We start from the raw sequence: 18,994 nt of genomic DNA on the forward strand, positions 1-18,994 counted from the left end.
AAACAGTTGGGTTAGTCCATAAAGGATGGAGACTCATAACTCTAGCAATGTTACTTGATGTGTTTAGCCAGCTTTTCACAGGGGATTCAGTTGTCAGCCAGTGTTGGAAGAGAAAATATTCCACGTTTCATTATTCTGTCATTCCATGATGGTCATTTATGCAGAGAAGTAGCCTTTCCAAACATTATTAGATTATTTTGCTTGCTACTAAGTGATAGTTTATTATGTTCCATGTTTCTTTACTTTAAGATGATCTTTATGTAAAGAAATTTTATAAAGAAAAAATACTGGAGTTGTTCTATTTTAATTATATCACTTACTAGCATATGAACTTAAAGTCAACTGTTTACTGTGCTTGAATTCATCTGTAAAATAAGGAGGAAAAATAAAATGATCTCGCGATTCTTTCCAGCTCCAAAAATCATTAATTTCTCTATCTGATATAAATTGCTGAAAGTGAAGCACAATATTTCAGGGTTTATAATCCCAGGCCCAGTGTCATCATCTCAGGCCCCCATTCACAGGATACGTCACTTTTGCAATTTACTTGGGATCTTTAGGTATAGCTTATAAGCCTGTGGAAAAAGAATAAAAACACTGCTCTTATGACGCCACTGAGGCATCATGAATGAGGCATAATGAATGATGATGAGAAAGCATAATCTCAAGTAAACTATGCTTTGCCATTTCAATGACAAATAGAGTTCAACAATTATTGAGCAACATGGAAATAAATTTTGCAGCACAAAGTTAAATATTTTATGGTTCCTTTATTATTTTTAATGATTTAGGGTTATGATTAGGATAAGATGATGGCTTTTTAATTACACTCTGTTCATGTATTAGATAGAAGCATAGTTTTTTCTCTCTGAGGAAAATTTTGACCATATATATATATACATGTGTATATCACATATCATAGATATATAATATATAGATATAGTTATATAATAGAGAGAGGTATATCTATTATATATAATATTTATTATATATAATTTCTTCTGGTCTGTGTTCTGGTAAAGCATTTCAGCTTCTGAGAGGTTCCAATATTGTGCATATTTTAAAACGTCTATGTCCTTTCTTAGAAACACAAATATCTGTGGTCTTGTACTCATCACAGAATATATATAACTTCTGCCAGCCAGTATTAATCAGCAAGATAGCTGTAAGATAGAGGATTGAAGTACAATTGCTCAAATTGTATGAATCACTTTCATTCATCTCCATAGCTTAAATTTTATCAATGAATAATCAAGACTATTAAAATCTCTGTGTTTGTTCTGTACCAGTGCTTTCACTAAAGCAAAGTTTGAATCAGTGCCATCACTTTAATTGATTTGTGTTAAAGATGCTAGAAATCCATGATTCCATTCACCGTACTGATGCTTTTCATGGTGTAGTTTTCTTCCTCCTTCATAAACTTCTGCATTAAGGAGTCCATGGGACTTATTTTCCTCCTCTTAGCCCTCAAATAGAACTTCTGGCAATGCCTAGATTTTTAATTAATGATTCTAATGGATCATGCAGTAGATTTCTTTGTATGTTTGTGGAGGGTACTAGGAAACTCAGAACCAAATCTGTTGTACATGCTTGATGTGTAAACAATATGGTATTCGTGGTAGTGAAACATAACTGGGCTGGAATCCATGAAGTGGTCAGGTTGCCACCACATTGGTCAACTTAGTGCTTATGTTATATATGGTGGTGTTGTGAAGACTAGGCGAGATAATCACAGTATATTGGCATACATTCTGTTTTTTCACTGATATTAAGAAATGAACCCAGGGCTTTTCACTGAGCTATCTCCTAAGTCCTTTTTTATTTTTTATTTTGAGAAAGAGTCTTGCTAAGTCTAAGTTGTCCAGGCTGGGCTTGAATTTGTGATCCTCCAGCCTCAGCCTCCTGGAGTGCTGGCATACAGGTGTAGTCACAACTTGTGACTCATTTTTTAAATTTTTATTGGTACATGTTTGCAGTACGTAATGATTGCATTCCTTGTGGGAAGTCAGTACAGGCGTATAACATGTCTTAGTACTTTTAGTCATCTCCTTCCCCTCTTCTCCCTCCATCTCTTCGTTCCCTTCTCTTCTGCAAGAGACCTATCTCCCTATTTCCTATTAGCTATCTATAATTTGGCCTATATTTATATTTTGTGCTTCTCATATAAGAAAAACCATGTGATATTTAAGATTGTGTGTCTGATTTATTTCACTTAACATTATAGTTTCAAGGTGCATCTATTCTTATAGGATTTCTAGTAGATACTAACTTAATCTCTATCATTATTGCAACTATTCAAAATTTTTTTCCCTTCTTATTTTTCTTATTTTTATCCAGCACATAAAAAAAATTAGTAAGCCTTTCCAAATAGTTTTAAGAATAAACCATAACATATATGCTCTCTCAATATATTTGTTTTGACTTCTATTTACCTAGTATCTCAGAGTGCCTATTGATAACATTTTCATTACATTTTTTCCTTTTCTTTTTCATTTTTGTGGAGCCTTTGCACTGTACTGCATCGTCAGCACTTTTTATTTTTAGTTTTTAATTTGAGACAGGGTCTCGCTTACTAGCTTGTTGACCAGGTTGGGCTCAAACTTGATAACTTCCTTCTTAAGCTTCCAGATGCTGGTATTGTAGGCGTTCACCACCATAGCTAGCTCATTGTTCTTAATAGGAGCTTAAATACTGCCCTTCTCTTTTCACTTATCATTTATGTTCCCAAGTTGATTCTTTAAGCAATGTTGGTCCAATTTTGTCTCTCTTTCAACCATGTATTCATCCTGATGCGTTCTGTGAGCACCATGCTTGATTGTTTCATGATATAGCAATTGTCTACATTGCATTGTAGACAGGGAAGATAGAGGAGCTAAAATTTAAAATAAAATTTAAAATGTTTCAAGTGTTCTTTATGCTCATTTGTACTTCCAGCAGTTAATATTTTGAAAGAAGTTAAAATATCATTAATGATATTTTAGATATCTGAATAGGCGGAGCATATTACAGTTTTATTTTACATATTCTTCATAGTTTCTCCAGAAACTTTGCACATGGTAAGAGTTGAGTTGCATTTAATTGGGTTTGAATTTGCTTCATGCCATTCCCATAGAGCATACAGAGACTCAAAATTCAGCTGTACCTCAACAGGTTACATCCTGTATGGTCTGTTTGTTACCAGAAAAGATTCTTAAGATGAATTTAAGAAATATTTTTTGCCTGTCAAAAAATGATAGACATAATTCCAGACCTATATTTACCTCCATATTTTCGTGGTCACAGCATAGGAGAAAAATGTAAGTCATTTATTAAAAATGTAAGTCACTCTTACAGTTGACATATGAATCTTTGTTAATATGTTTGTTCTTCATTTTTGTGAAAGCTGAGTTTTGCCAAGGTAAAGACACTTTTGCCCATTCAGAATGTTGGAGCTCAAAGTCTTTGTAAACAATTAGAAATTTAAATCAAAATAGCAGAGCATCTTTTTTTCTATTAATATTCATGCGAAAACTTTTATAACTCTTGTGCTAGGCATTGTTTTGCACAGTTTTAAAATATTTATGTAATAAATCCTCAGTGTAGCTATAGGACATGCGTATTGCTCTTATCTCTATTTTGCAGATAAAGAAATTGAGGGATGAAAGATTAAGTGATTCACCTAAGATCACACAACAGATAAATACATTTTCTTGCATTTCAAGATGTATTTAGCAACAAAGGCTGACAGTAAAAGAATACTTTTGGAGATTTTGTCGACAACGATGCTAGTGAGGTGATCAAAGCAAAACCAAAAATGGTCCTTTTTGTGTTTTCTTCAGAGTCTCCCATCACTTGAGATGTTATATGAGGACCAGTAGCTTTAGCGATGGGTAAAAAGATAGTGAATATGAACTTTTTAAAGCAAACTTTTCAAGCAAATATTTCAAGCAAACTTTAGAGAGAATAATAAAAAGTCATCAATGCCTTTCACTTGGATACTAAATAATTTTGCCACCCAGTCTAAATTTTCCTCTCAGAAAGGGAGATAAGTAAGATTAATCTCAGCAGGTCTCTGGTAAAGCTATTTGCACCGGGCCTCCCTCTGGATTTTGATTACATTTTTCCCTACTGTTGTGTGACACCTAGCATCCTTGGAATCTCTTTATGGCTCTGAGTGTGTGCTCCACATTTGATTTACAATAGCATTAGCAGAGTTCAACATCTGATTAATTCACCAATCAGTTGTCAAGGCCTGTGATCTTTTCCTAGTTCACGGTGGAGTTCCCTGTGGGAGAATCAGTATTCTAAAGGTGTCACTTCCATTATACTGTGTGTGGTGTTACAGCAAAGTACTAAGATATGCTGCTTGTTCATGAAAAATGTGGCATCCTCATGAGTGCCTTGATGACTTTGTTAAAAATACCTTCTGCCGCCCCTGCTTTCTTGTTCTCATGAATACGCTGGCTCCACAGTGCAGCAAGATTTTCACAGTGACACAAATTAAAAGAAGGAAAATCATCATATTTCAGTTTCCTGTCTGTCCATTTTCCCTTGATGTTTTCTGTTTTATCTTTTAGAAACTTCATTTCATTTGGCTTTCGAAAAAATTAATTTTCAATCTATCTTCTTTGGTTTGATCATTTTTGAAAACTTCATCTCAATTTCTTCAAAATGGAGACATTTTACATATAATAGAAATATTAATGGCATCTAAGTGTATCACGGGATTATAAAACCATAACCTTTTAAATATGTGCTAATGAGGACTTTCAGGAAAAAATAAGCATATAAAGGCAAGAAATAGTACTTGTAGAATTCTAAAATTGGTTATTTATTAATAATACCTGTTTTAATGATTGCATGATATTTTTGGCTTAGGAACAAACAGTCCCACAATTTTTCTGTTTAATACAGTAATAATTTGATTATTTCTCATAGGTTTGTGCTACAGTGGGCAATTTTTGTGATCCCAGGCTTAATGATTTTACCTGACCTTGTTCATGCATGTGAGGGTAGCTGTGGGTAGGCCAGGACCAGCTAGTCATGAAAAACCTTGCTTATTTATCTTTTTCTATCTGAGGCAACACAAATGACTGGGCCATTTGTCTCTCCTAATACAATAAATTACCTTGGTCACATTCACATACTGGATGACAAGGTTTTACAACAAAGAATAGAGGCATTTAAGACTTCTCAAGGCCAAAGTTGGAACATGCTGTTCATTGGTTTCTCTGTATTCTCCTGACCAAAGCAGATCACAGGGCCAGTCCGGACACATAAGGTGGATAAATGGACTCCACTTTTTAAATTAGAAAGCTGCAAAGTAACACTAAAAAGAGAGTGAGTAAAGAAAGGGGAGAGTGAGGAATTAGGATATTGTACGGTCTACCAGACTTACTTGCCTTTCAGAACTTGATGGTTATCTCAACCCAGCCATGTTTAGTTTTTGTACTGTTCACGGCACAGGCTGATTTCCCAGTCACAAACAGCTCTGCTCACTATGGCAGCACAAAAGGCACAAAAGGATCAAAATAGTGACATAAGACATGCTCCATGTACCCAAAACCATTCATTTTTTTATATTCCTTTTTTCTTTCTTTTTTTTTTTTCGGTACCGGGGATCAGACTCGGGTCCTTGTGCTTGTGAGGCAGGCGGCAGAACCACTGAGATAAATCCCCAGCCCTCCTTCATTTTAAATACATGATAAAATATGAATAAAAGTATACAATTCATAATGTTATATTCACTGTCTAGTATAAAGGGGAAAATTAACATAGCTTCAATTGACTTGTGTTTTCTCCTAATCCAATCCCTTTTCCTTGTCTTCTCAGTCAGAGCTAACTTCTGTTCTGATTTTATTTATTATGTTTGTCCTTTCATGATGGTTTTAAAATATTTGCCTACGTATATTCATTGTGGGGTATATAAGTTTAAATTTTTAGAACTGTCCCCTGTTTGAATCACACTGGCTTTCTCTCTGCCAGAGTCAGCCATTATTTTGAGTTTTGTATGTGACTAAGGATTTAGTCTCTTTACTTTTATAACAAGTTCCTAGCAGAGCAAGTAGGTAAGAAAAATAAATAATAACCTTCTGTATTTCTACCATCTTCAGTATGTTAGAAACATGTTGCTAAGCACAGCTCACACTCTAAGCAAAGGAGAATTAGCCTCTGCCTGTCTAAGGGAGGTGCATGAAAGATTTGTGGACATATTTTAAAACTATGAACATATTTAAATTTTGCTCCTTGCCCCAATAATGTCCTTTAGAGTAATATAAAGTAAGGAATAACATATCTCTTTACTGCTCTTTAATCTTAGTTTTTCTTTGTGATTCATGACATTGACCTTTCCAAAGAGTGTAAACCATTTATTCTGTAGATTGCCTTTCAGTTTGGATAGTTCTGATGTTTTCTCATGACTAGATTCAGTTATGCATTTTCTTAGGAATATTTTATTGACAATATTCTCATTGTGTCATACAAGAAGTGCCGTAATATCTACTTTTCTTATTAACAGTAATATTAATTTTAATCATGTGTTTAGGTTTACTTAAAAATTTTTTTTTCTTTGTTAAGATGATGCCTTAGAAATCCTGTCTTTTTATCATTTTTACTCAATATTGCACTTTATGATTGTGGGAATATGCTATTATTTATGGAACCTTAACCTACTTACTTTAGAGTATTTTTCATTTTCTTGCTAGATCATTAAGGCATTCAAACATGCATTTCATTTTATGTTGTAATATTTCATCTAAATTTTAGGTTGTCTTCAATATTTCTTTTAAATTTTAGGTAGTCTTCAGCATGAGGGTCATTTAGGATATCTATTCCACCAACTTCCAGAGACTAAATCAATGTTTCCTACATTGACACTTACTTTTACAACCAATGCTCTAAATTATTTCCTGTTTCTCATACTTCTGGGTATTTTAATTTGTCATTGTTGTTGCTACTTATTTATTAAAATTGGAATGTACTGCCCTGTAATTATTTATATATTTTGGTTCCTTAAATTATCTTAAGCATCATGGAAAGAGTTTATAGTATGTTTCAAACACTCTTCTAATAATAACTCAGTAAGTTGGATCACTACTTAGAGATACCATTTAATCTCCTCAGTGTTTCATGATTAGATGTTTTTATTTTCCCCTTTTTACTGAGTAGAGAGCTAATCATGGTAAAGCTGTAAGTAAAAAGTCTGTCTCCAGAACTTGTACACCTAATATTTGTGTATTGCTTCCAGGAAGAGGATTTCCTCCCAAAAAGTCATGAAGAAATTGTAAACCTTTATATTACTGTTGGATCTCCAAGGCATGGGAGATGAGTTTAGAAGGGAATATGGAAATCATTCACTTGCTTCCCAAAATGAAGAAACTGAAACTTGAAGAAATTCAACTTATTTCTTTTTCTTCTTTTTTTTTTTTATTTTTCATGGTACTGGGGATCAAACTCGGGACCTTGAGCTTGCAAGGCAGGCGGCAGAATCACTGAGCTAAATCCCCCGGCCCAACTTATTTCTAACATAGGAATGAAGTTGAGACAAATTTAGGTCTGATATCTAATCAATCTCATTCACTTTTTATCATATCACACTTTAAATATCTAGGAAAATAAAATAAATACCATATTCACAATTATTCCACCAGGGACAATATTCCTCTACAGTGTCAGTTTCAAAATCTAAATTCTAAAATAAATGTTCTAGATAGGCCATACATTAATTAAACAAGAATTGCTTTTGCTTACTTTCTCTGTACATAAAAGGGCTTTGGGGAAATCATTTCCATGACCCATACATTTTTGTACAAATAATCTTAGTTCAAAGGTTTTTTCTTGTCCTAAGCAAATATATTAGACATGATTTATCTTAAAATAATCCATATAAGGGCAATTTCTGAACATATATTGGAAAAACCCTTTCCTGGTAATCAAGTAAAAGATAAAACACTGTATACATATTGAATAGCAAAGCACTCAAATTATTCATGCTATTTAATGTGGGAATGAGAAACATGAACTTATCAAGTGTAATTGGCAGTGTATATTGACATAACCTTTTTGGTTTCCATGAATTGATTGGTATTATTATTGTTTTAATAGCGCTTTATAATGCATGGACTTCTCTAAAATACTGGTCAAGGACCCTTCATGTTTGGTAGTTTTCCTGTTATGTTTAGCAGTAGATGATATTTAAAATATGATTGCTGTTATTGTTAATGTTCTGTGTTCTTATTGGCAAATTCAGTCTAGAAGATTCTTTGTATGGCTTATCTTTAGACTTCTGGTAGTTTTTTTCTGATTTATTCAAAGAATAAACTCTAAACCTCACATATACTCCTAGAAATCATTCATGTACAGTGGACATTTATAAACATATTGTACTGAGAACCAGAAATGCCAAAATTGTATAAAATATGCAGCTTTCAATTCATTATTGAAGGGGTTTATCCCTTCAATGCTTTCTCTAGTGATAGATATGAGTTATTCTAGAATAATGCCCTGTTTACATCTCCTTGTGGGTAGGGGAATAAAACCTGCAGTCTGTCTCCAGTCTGCTTTTTATCCTAGCTCCTGATGTTTCTGTCACTCTGATCACACTGCCTCACACATCCTGACTTAACTGTGTTCTTCCATCACTGTGCTTCTAATTCCCTCCACTCTTTACTTCATTACCCCTCCCATCAGGAAGATTTGGCTCAAGCTACTCTGTTTCAAAAGGCTTTCTTTCTTTCTATCTTTCTTTCTTTCTTTCTTTCTTTCTTTCTTTCTTTCTTAATTCTTCCACCTCTCAATTAGAATTATGACTATCATTCTTTTATGCTTAATTTTTTTTGTTCAAACTGCTATTGCATCTTAACCTATTTTGTATAACAGTAACCTAAATCTCTATTGAAGAAGGTTAAGAGTAAAGTTAGAAAGTCAATTCAACATTCATCTAGTTTCATAACCTTGGTTACACTGTTTAGTTTTTCTTTGCCCTTTTGTAAAAGGTGGGAGATTGGTAACATTTTCCCTACAGCAAATATTTCTTTTTTTTTCCTTTAGTATGTGTCTAGCTGAAAGTTGATCCAGTAGGTATGTGTTGTGGTCTGATGGAATCACAGGGAGAAAAGGGATTAGTTTAAAAAAAAAAAAAAGCCCAACACTGGATATTGGCCCTATTTCAGCTGTAATTATTCATTATGAAAGTGTGGACATGAAGATATTTTGGTATTTGACTGTCTTATTTGTAGTATGCTGGTTTTCTTGAGTTTATTTTTTCTCAGTGTCACATCCTTTCCTGGCAAGTCATATTTAAAAAGGAAATAAGTCATGAAACAGTAAATGTTGAACCAGGATGTTGGTGTTTTTATATGGGTCACTTGAATCATGCCCTGTGGTAGAGATGTCTCCTCTCATTTTTTCAGTTTCCCTCTCCTTTACAGCACAAGAGAGGAATATACTTCATCCTCTTACTGTTGATTTTGGATATGTAGCTATTATGATCATTGGGATCTTAGTACAATTGGATGAGTCATAGCCAAGTCTAAGCATGCAACTGTAAGATCTTCCAATGTTGTCTTTCTTTGCCAACGTGATTGAAGTTGACCCTTGCTGTAGCTATTTTAGTCACAAGCTCAAGAGCCTTCACTGGCCTGGAAACACTAGTAATGCGTAAAAACTCCCCCATGGGATTCTCACATGGAATGTAGAACAAATAAGAAATAAACTTCTTTTTTAGGGCATTGGGATTTGGGGTTTTGTTGGTGTTATTGTTAATAGTACACTAATTCATATCCCAAAGAATTGTTACTAAATATATTTTTAAAAATAATTACACTCTTTCATAACATTGTTTAAGTAATTTTCTGGTTGATTTTAAACTGTACATATTGTAATGTTTTATCTTGAGTTTTAGCTGTATACTTCATATCAGTTAAATTACCATCTATTTCTCCTAGATTCAATATATATCCTAAACCTAATGCTCCAATACGGTGTATCTCTGTGAGGCTTTTGCCCTTCATTCTAACATACTGTTGTTCCTTATCAAAAATTTTGCAAGTAAATTAAAATGAATCTCAGTTTAAGTTTTCCTCTTTATTCCTTCTCTCATAAATTGATGTCTTCAATTTACTTGAGGAACTACATCTTTTTTTTTTCCCTAGGAATTTCAGAACATGCCTTACTACATCAGTAGGAAGTAGTAGCAGACTCACTGCTAAAGAACCAGAAACAATTTGTATTCCCTAATTCTCCTACATCTGTGAGAAGTTAAGCAGTGCAAGTTTGGGAGTTTTTCCCACTCATCATTTGAGAGTAACAGCCCATCAATTAGATAGTGTGAACTTGCATAGATTAGAAATTCAGGAATCTGCATCTATTCCTGTAGGGTCTGCTTTTCTATGAGTCTCAGGAGTAGTGAAAGCCTTAGGCTAGATTTGTGGAAGCTGTCAAAAAGAAACAAAAAAACTTAAATAAATTCATCGTAAGCAGTATCAAACTTCATTTTGGTAATATTTTTAAATCTTTTGGAAATAGCAGTTCAATAGTTGTTGTGTTATAAAGGAAGAAAAAATTTAAAAAGTAATAGTTTATGAAAATACATTGATTTAACACAGTTCAATAAATTATTGTTAATCACATACATCTTAAATACTAATGACTATTGTAGGGCATGGGAAGAGAAAAGTGTAATAATATACAAAGATAAACCATGCTTGTAAAGTAGTAGAGTAAAAGGACATATGTATAAATTATTACCATATATGCTATTTTAGGAAGAAAGTTCTGTGATGAAGTCCAAAGATAATTTATTTAAAATTTTTAAAAATCGGGTTGAGAATTAGATGATTGTGGAGGGATTAGTTAGCATTGCAATATTGAATTTTAACAGAAATAAATAGGAAAGTTAAGTAATACATTATGATCCAAGAGAATAGAACAATATGGTAAGGAAATGTGAATTTTCAGAGATTGGAGGAGCTGAATACATACGGCTGTGTAGAAATTAATTCTTCAGAATCAAGAAATACACAGTGGGATCTCATCAGAACCATGTAATATATAAATTTGCTTTGGAAACGGTAGAAATGTAGGTCATTTCAAATTTTAGAGTAGAAATATAAAATAATAGGAAATGCATTTGAAAATTATAAGTTTTACTGAAATGTAATATAATAGTATACTTATGGAAGCTATCAGCCTGGCATGATGTACACTGCTGTAATTTTAGTGCTCTGAGAAGCTGAGGCAGGAGGATCACAAACTGGAGCCCAGCTTGGGCAACTGGCAACTTAGCAACTTAGTGAAGTCCTGTCTCAGAAAAATAAAGTGGGCTGTGAATGTAGCTCTGCATGACACCCCTTCATTCAATTCCCAAAAGCACAAAAAAAGAGAGAAAGAGAAGGAAGGGAGGGAGGGAGGGAGGAAGGGGGGGCAGGGAGAGAGAAATTATAATTGGAGTGATACCTCCCTCTAGGTACAACTTTGAATCAGAAAGTCTTGGGTGGAAACTTAGGAGTTGGACAACTCATCAGGGAGCTCTGGTGAGCCTAGTCCCTACTTCCGTAGAGCATACTTGCTGACTTCTTTTCTTGCCTTTTTGACGGTGAGAATGATAGAGAAGCGTAAAAATCAGTACAGTCTGTCAGAGAGAGTCTGACGATTTCTATGCCTATTAAACTACCCACCCTGCTCTAAAAATACTGTAACACTACACCCTGCACGAACAAGTTGGATCATGCAGCTTTCCTCCTCTATGTCCCTCTGGCATGGCATTTCTCTGCCTTGGAGCCTGTTGACCATGGACTATAACTTTCAGCCAAAAAATATACCTGTCCTCTTTTAAGTTGTAGGTGTCATTTATTTTGTCCCTGCAACAGGAAAGTGGCCAAGACAAGGAGGATATTGAAGTTATCACTTTATTCTTTATGAACACATGGTAAATAAGTAAGTGTTTAATTGAGCTGAACAGAATCCAGGTGGTTTTATAAGCAGAAAAGAGTTAAAGAAAGCATGAAACAACAAAAACAACAACAATAACAACAAAAAATTGGATTATTGCCAAATTATTTTCCTTGTAAAGTGAAGATAAGGAGACAAAACAGTAACAAAATAATCTGTTAGTTAACTTTAGTTTACTTCAGTTTACCTTTTTCTGTAAGAATTTAGGCAGGAGGTTGCTGCCTATTGAAACTAGCATCTTTGCAAAATTTGATTGTTATCTCTCTGTTTTCTAAAGTTCAGATTAACAGAGTGGTGACTAGAACTTTAGTATGAATGACTCCATTTTGATTTTTATCCTGATCTGTTGAGGGCCAGTACAGGGGCTTAGTTTAAGACAATTTTTATTTAACAAAGCCAAAGTCAGAGAGTTCCTCTTCTTTATCAACCATGATTCTCAAATATATCTCATATTAGTGGAGCCACTGAAATGGTCTGGTATGCCAAAAGAAAGAGGAGATTGCTCTTTTTACCTTCTCCAAACTCAGAGAATAAGACAGTGACAGTGACAATGGGCAGGAAAAACATAACTGTTATTTATAAAATATGTTTATGTGATACTTGGTATGTGTGTGCTTGTTTTTTGAGATTACTCAGAAGAAACTCATTGAGTACACCTGAGTAAAGTGAACAAACCAGCTAGCAGAGGGACAATGTCAATGAATTAGAAATTTCAGTGAAAATCAGGACATGGTGGCAGACATTGTCATTATCTAGGTGTGGTACTGGTTTTATGGGCACACAGAATGCAGAGGCAGTGGCATCAAGGAGGCTTCCACCTAGATTTCAGAAGAAGCTTGGGAGGCCAAGCAGTGTGTCCCTGAGAAGTCAGTGCATGAAAGTGTAAAAGTGAAGCTGAAAGGATAGTAGAGACCCCAGGAAATTGGAGCAGCCAAGAATTGGAGCTCCAAGAATTGGAGCAGCAAAACATTCAACATCCAAGACTGTTGAATATATGAGCAGAACCCCAGGAAGTAAGCAAAGCCAGGTAAAGAGAGAGGCCATAAGGGCTGCAGCCAGCACTGCCAAAGGAGTGGGTCTGCCCAAACATCTTGGAGTTTACACTTTGCCACAATTTTCCCTGGGTGTGGGATATAGAGCCACAGAATTTAATATTTACTTTGCTGGGTTTCAGTCTTGCTTTGGTTTGATTTCTCTTTATCAGCCTATTTGTCCTTTTTGCCATGGTAATGTTTGCCATGTGGCATTATATGTTAGAAGTGTTTTACTTCCTTTTGGATTTTTGCAGGGGCTCATACCGAAGAGCTTATCTTGAGTCTCAGAGGACCCTTTGGACTTGTACTTTGCAGCAGTACTGGAACCGTTAAATCTTTGGCGACTCTTACAGATGAACAAAAAGCATTTTGTATAAATAGATGTTCATGAGTCTCTCGGGGCCAAGAGTGGAATGTCATGGTTTGGATCTGGTATGACCCCCCAAAAGTTGCCTATGTTCAGACGTGGGGCACTTGGAAGGTGACTGGATCATTAGGATAGAGTAGTTGATGTTAGGAGAAAAGGCTTGATCAGAAGAGGCAGGTCACGGGGAGTCTGACCTGAAAGGTAATATACATATCTCCCTCCCTGGATCCTCCCTTTACTCTCTGTTTCCTGGCAGCCATGATATGAGCAGCTTTCCTCCTCTGTGCCCCCTCTAGCATGCCATTTCTGCCTTGAAGCCATCTGACCATGAACTATAACTTTCAGCCAAAAAATATACCTCTTGTCTTTTAAGTTGTGGATGTCATTTATTTTGTCCTAGCAACAAGAAAGAGAGCAAGACAAGGAGGATATTGAAGTTATCACTTTATGAAGGGTATTGTTCACTCTGACTTGTGCGCAAATATTGCACAGCTGCATTTCCACTAACTGTGTAGAATTTGTTTAGAGTACATGTATCTGCATCTTGGCTTCCCTTTACTTAAATATTTCACTATGGTTGATAAACCAGAAGCTACATATGCAGTAAAAAAAAGAGATAGAAATAACTTCTTATAGAATTATTGCTAATAGAAGGTGACACAGGCTGAATTAATAATAAAAGTTCAATGCAGAATATATCAAGTTAATGTATGGCATAATCTGAAACTCCATGGAAGGTTTGGTTTATTGTGATATTGAAAGAAGCAAACATTGCTTTAAAAGGGAAGGGCAAGGTAACCTTTAAATAAAACCTACAGGGAGGCTAAGATGAAATTTTAGTAATCTGCGTAATTTTATTTGCTATATATATGAAACATTATACCATCATCACAAATAAAATATATATCCATATATATGGAGCATTATACCATCATCACATATATAGTTCCTGCAGCAAAATGTTATTTTCTCCAATAGAAACTATTATTATAAAGCTTTCTTTATAAAGCCATGCATGGAGACAGAAATCAATTCTAAATCAGCGACACTGATTGTGTCAGTCACTCACGAAAACTCACTACATATAACTGTCACTACATCTATTAAAGCTCAAATGAAGTTGTTACAGGTAAATATAGTGGTATATTACCTTAGTCAGTGGTAAGTAAACATAAAAAACTATTATCCTAAGAGCTAGAGTATCCACAATAAATTACAATGCAGTGAGAGGTGCTTAGGACTTACTCCTGATATTTTGAAATTGATAGATTGCACGGCAACCAAACATGCCCATAATATATCTCTGTATCATTCTCTGTATGTGTGGGTTCCATATCTGTAAATTCAAACAAATGTAGATTGAACATATTCAGAAAAATATACATCTGTATTAAACATGTATAATGTGGTCATCGTTCCCCAAACCATATAACATAACAATTATTTCCATACCATTGATATTGCATTAGTTATTAAAATAATTTGGAGCTGATTTAAAGTATACAGAAGTATATGAATATGTTATATGCTAATATTGAATCATTTTAAATAAGAGACATGAACATTGTTATGGTTTAGATCTAAGATGTCCCCAAAAGTCTATGGTATTGAGAAAAGGGGCTTTTAGAAGGTGATGGGATCATGTGTATGCGATACTCATCATACTCATCAGTGGATCAATTCATTGCTGTGTTTATAGCTAAGTGTGCTCTTAGGAGGTAGAACCTTTTTGGAAGAGGTATGTTGCTGATGGTGTATCTCTCCACTGGCTCCTTTCTTCTCTCTCTGTTTCCTGGCTTCCCTGAGGTGAGCAGCCTTCTGCTACCACACCATACTAATATCATGTTCCTACCTTGTGGACAGCCAACCATGGACTGATCCTCCCAAACTGTGAGTCAAATTAAACCTCTCCTCCATTTAGATGTGTTGGTAGCATATTCAGCAATGAGAAAGCTGATTAATCCAAGTATTCACAGGTTGTAGTATGTGCCATGGTTGAACCAGATGCCCCAGAACCAATGCCCCATGGATAATGAGGGATAATTGTATATCATTTTTTGAGTTAGATTAAAAGACTGAATGTGCACCGGATTTGCATATTTTAGGTATCAAATATAACAGTTCCAACTGCAGAAGCAGTGGCATTGGCTGTCTCAGAGAAAAAGCTGTGGCTGTTTTCTCTTTTCTCAATTTAGAATAACAAAAGGATGTTGAAGATAAACCTAAGTATAGTTTCACTCAACTGAATCTCCACATCCTGGAATTATGTCCCTTAACTTTCCAGAACCAAAAGTTGTATGTTCTTAGTAAAATTAGTGATTAACTCATTAAACTGTCAGTAGACTGATACATAAGTGAGAGGGACTGATTTATGAATGTGAATCCTCAGCATTAGTTAGAATTGTTGCATACTATGAAGAGCAAACTCTTCTCTCCTAGTACCATGCTATAGAGCAAACTAAATTATCTATAGTAAAACTACTTGATAGTGTTTGTTTAGAAAAGTAAAAAAAAAAGTAAAAGTAGATATATATATATATATATGAATATGCCTCTATAACAGGCATCAATATAATATTTAAAATTAGAAACTTAAAAAACAATGGATTAAAGATGTTATTTCGTGAGAATTATTCATTGTTTGCAGTAGAGAACTGGAGACACAACCCTCTCTAAATCCCGCATCTTCTCCCTTGAACAGTGCTGGATGCTTCACAAAGATACCTTCCTTGAATCTCATGGGTCAATCATTCTGTTCTTTCCATTCCTTTCTGCTGGCACATAACACTTTGGATAGTGTACCTTGAAAATTAATTAAAGACTGTCTTTATTGATATGTGGTTCACTACTTTCTTCTTTTTTTTCATTTCTCTACTTGTGTTTTATTTGACATTCTAGATTCATTGACCTTACCTCTTTCAAAAGGGGCCTTTTCAGTGTGCCCTAGAATTCCAATTCCAATGTTAGAATTATTTCTTTATCTTCAGAAGAGATCCCAATATTTATATAACAGAGACAGAGTGCTCTGGATGGGATGGGTAGAGAAGCAAATCTTTCCATGAAATTTGCATTTTAAGGAAACTATGTAAGCATGTGGTGCTGGAATGTTTCCCTAGGAGTCTATGGAGATTTTCCTGACAGAAAATGAAAATGAAGATATCAATTTAGAGCAGTAGAAAGTACTAAGGAATGTGTTTACCATTTCTAATTTGATCTTAACAACAACTGAATGTGACAGGTATTATTAAATCTGTTTCAAAATTAATAAACTGAAGCTGAGATAAATTTAGACAAATAGTTAAGGTTACTAAAAATGAGAGACACAGTGTTCAGCTTAGTTCTGTTCAGATCTAGAGCCTGGTATTTAACCCATTTGTGCACTGCTCCAAGGCCATTGATAATGATGCCAGGGTAGGGTTGCACTCTGCACTCATGAAGCCAACTGAAATCTGCCTGATTTATCTGCCTCGTGGCATCAATAACTAACATTGAGAACTAGATAATGGTCTGTTTTTAGGGATTGTTTCCATTAGATAAAGCTATCTAAGGTCTTTAAAAACTTAGCAGTACTTAGTATGTCCACATACTTATATTTTATGCTTGTCTTTTGTCCTGGCAACCAGTCTTTTCATATGATCTGTCTAAAGGATTGCAGGGGCTTTTTGGGGTTCAGGGTGTTCTTGGCATTGAAATGGGGACTTTTCACTAAGATACATCAGCAGCTTTTTCTTTTTGACACAGTGTCTTCTGAAGTTGGCTAGTTGCTAAGGCTGGGCTTGAACTTTGGATCCACCTGTCAGCTTACCAGAATGCTGGCATTAAAGGCATGTGCCACCACATATGGCCAGGGCTGCCTTCCAATGAAGCTTTTGGTCCTTAAAAGTGGACTTTAAAAGTTATATTCTTCTTGACCTTGAGCTACTTGATTACTATGATATTACACAAAGTGAAATAACAGAGCCTCTTCTCTTTTATCAAATTGAAACTATTATTTGGTGCTGATATTATACTAACAAAAAGATGGGCTTCCAGACTTGGACTTTGTTTTGCTCTAAAGCTTGATTTTTTTTTAATATTACAGGATTCATTATGTGATAAAGGCGTTCCATAGTCTTTTCTTTATTCTAATTTGAGAGATGGATTCTATCTATATGATTTACCCACTCACAATCTGTAATAGGCTTTGCATGGGTAAAAGGGGCACTGGGTTGTATCCAATTCTCTCTGCAGTGACTATCACTCAGTCCCTTTTTCTCTTATCAATTAACCCACTATAAATGAAAGATGTTGAATTAAATGATAGGGCATGAACCTACAAACTCAATTTTGAAACCATCTGCTGAGGGAATGCAGGTGTGTGTATTGTTGGCAATATTGGTATCCAGATTGTTTTTATCAAATTAACAGATACTCTAAACTTAGCACATTATATAATTATGTGCCACCTTCAATATGGTCTGTAATTTAAAATCTTGGATTTAACATACTTCCTTCTTTTACTTTATGTAGTAAGATTCCTCTTTATAAAAATCAGAAATCCTTTAAAATATTGCTTCTTAGGATCAGTGATCTTTCATTAATTCATTCATCATATACCTATAAATTACCAGCCATGACCTTCAGTAATTTTGACAAAGCACATCAGGACACAAAATCTGCTGTGAATTCAACAATGATTTTAAGTAGTTGTATATTTTAATGATCAAATCTGCTGTTTTATATTATTGAAAGACAATAACCACTTATATGTCTGAAATTTTTTTTACTATGCCACTCTAATAAACAGATGGAAATCTAGACCGCTTGTTATATTTCTGTGCTCAGGTCTGTCTCCTTTACTTATGCCTAAGGTTCCCATTCCACAGTAGAGTCCATGTGTTTTAACGGGATAGCAGGGAACATGGCTGCTTGAGGATTTGGTGATAATGCACTGGTAATGGCTGTGAGAATATAGGAGAAATCCCTATAGACCAGTCATGACTGATGCATACTCTAAAAGTTCTCTTCTTTAATTATCACCTAACTTTTTAAAATACTTTAAACATTTTTGTCATTTTTGTTTCAACGTCATTTGTGTATATGTTTGTTGTTATAATATGACAACATTGCTATTCTTGATCTTAGAAATGTGATCAAATCCAGTGGGGTCGAATTTAGATGATTTAAGGGTAGTTGTGAACAGGGCCAAAAATTGTGATAAAACTTTTCCAAAATAATTCTGAAAATGAAATTTTTGTCAAACTTCAAAAATTTTAGTAGCATAAACTTTACTGAAGTTTAGGGATTCACAAGGACATGTTTTTCAGTTTTTCTAAAAGGAAAACATCTATCTTTCCTTACTCTCCCTGTGCCTAGTCCCTTATTTGCTCCTTTTATCAAAATATGGCATCTTAAATGCTATTGATGTCTGCATCCTACCCACTTCTCTGAATACTCTCTGCACTTTTCCACTTCAGTTCCTTCAATTTCAGTGTATTTTAAATTAACTTTTCCTACCACTATCATGACACTAATCCCCATTAAAATAGTATAGCAAATGCCTTGTTTTTCTCAATCTCATAATATTTTTTTCCATTTCACTCTTTTGATTTAAATTACTACATTTTGAATTTTATTATAGTTACTCTAATAATAACTCTTTTGGCTATAGATAACAATCCAATAG

At 34.6% G+C, this 18,994-nt stretch overlaps 1 protein-coding gene across 15 annotated transcripts in view; it reads left to right on the plus strand.

The window, feature by feature from the left end:
• The window catches only part of Lingo2 (leucine rich repeat and Ig domain containing 2), a 1,224,968-nt gene that overhangs the window by 541,761 nt on the left and 664,213 nt on the right, over window positions 1-18,994 (plus strand). The window lies entirely within an intron of this gene.

Source organism: Heterocephalus glaber, unplaced genomic scaffold (genome assembly GCF_053883595.1).
Source record: "Heterocephalus glaber isolate CG9 unplaced genomic scaffold, H.glaber_assembly_v1.0 deba00001481, whole genome shotgun sequence".
Lineage (NCBI taxonomy): Eukaryota > Metazoa > Chordata > Mammalia > Rodentia > Bathyergidae > Heterocephalus > Heterocephalus glaber.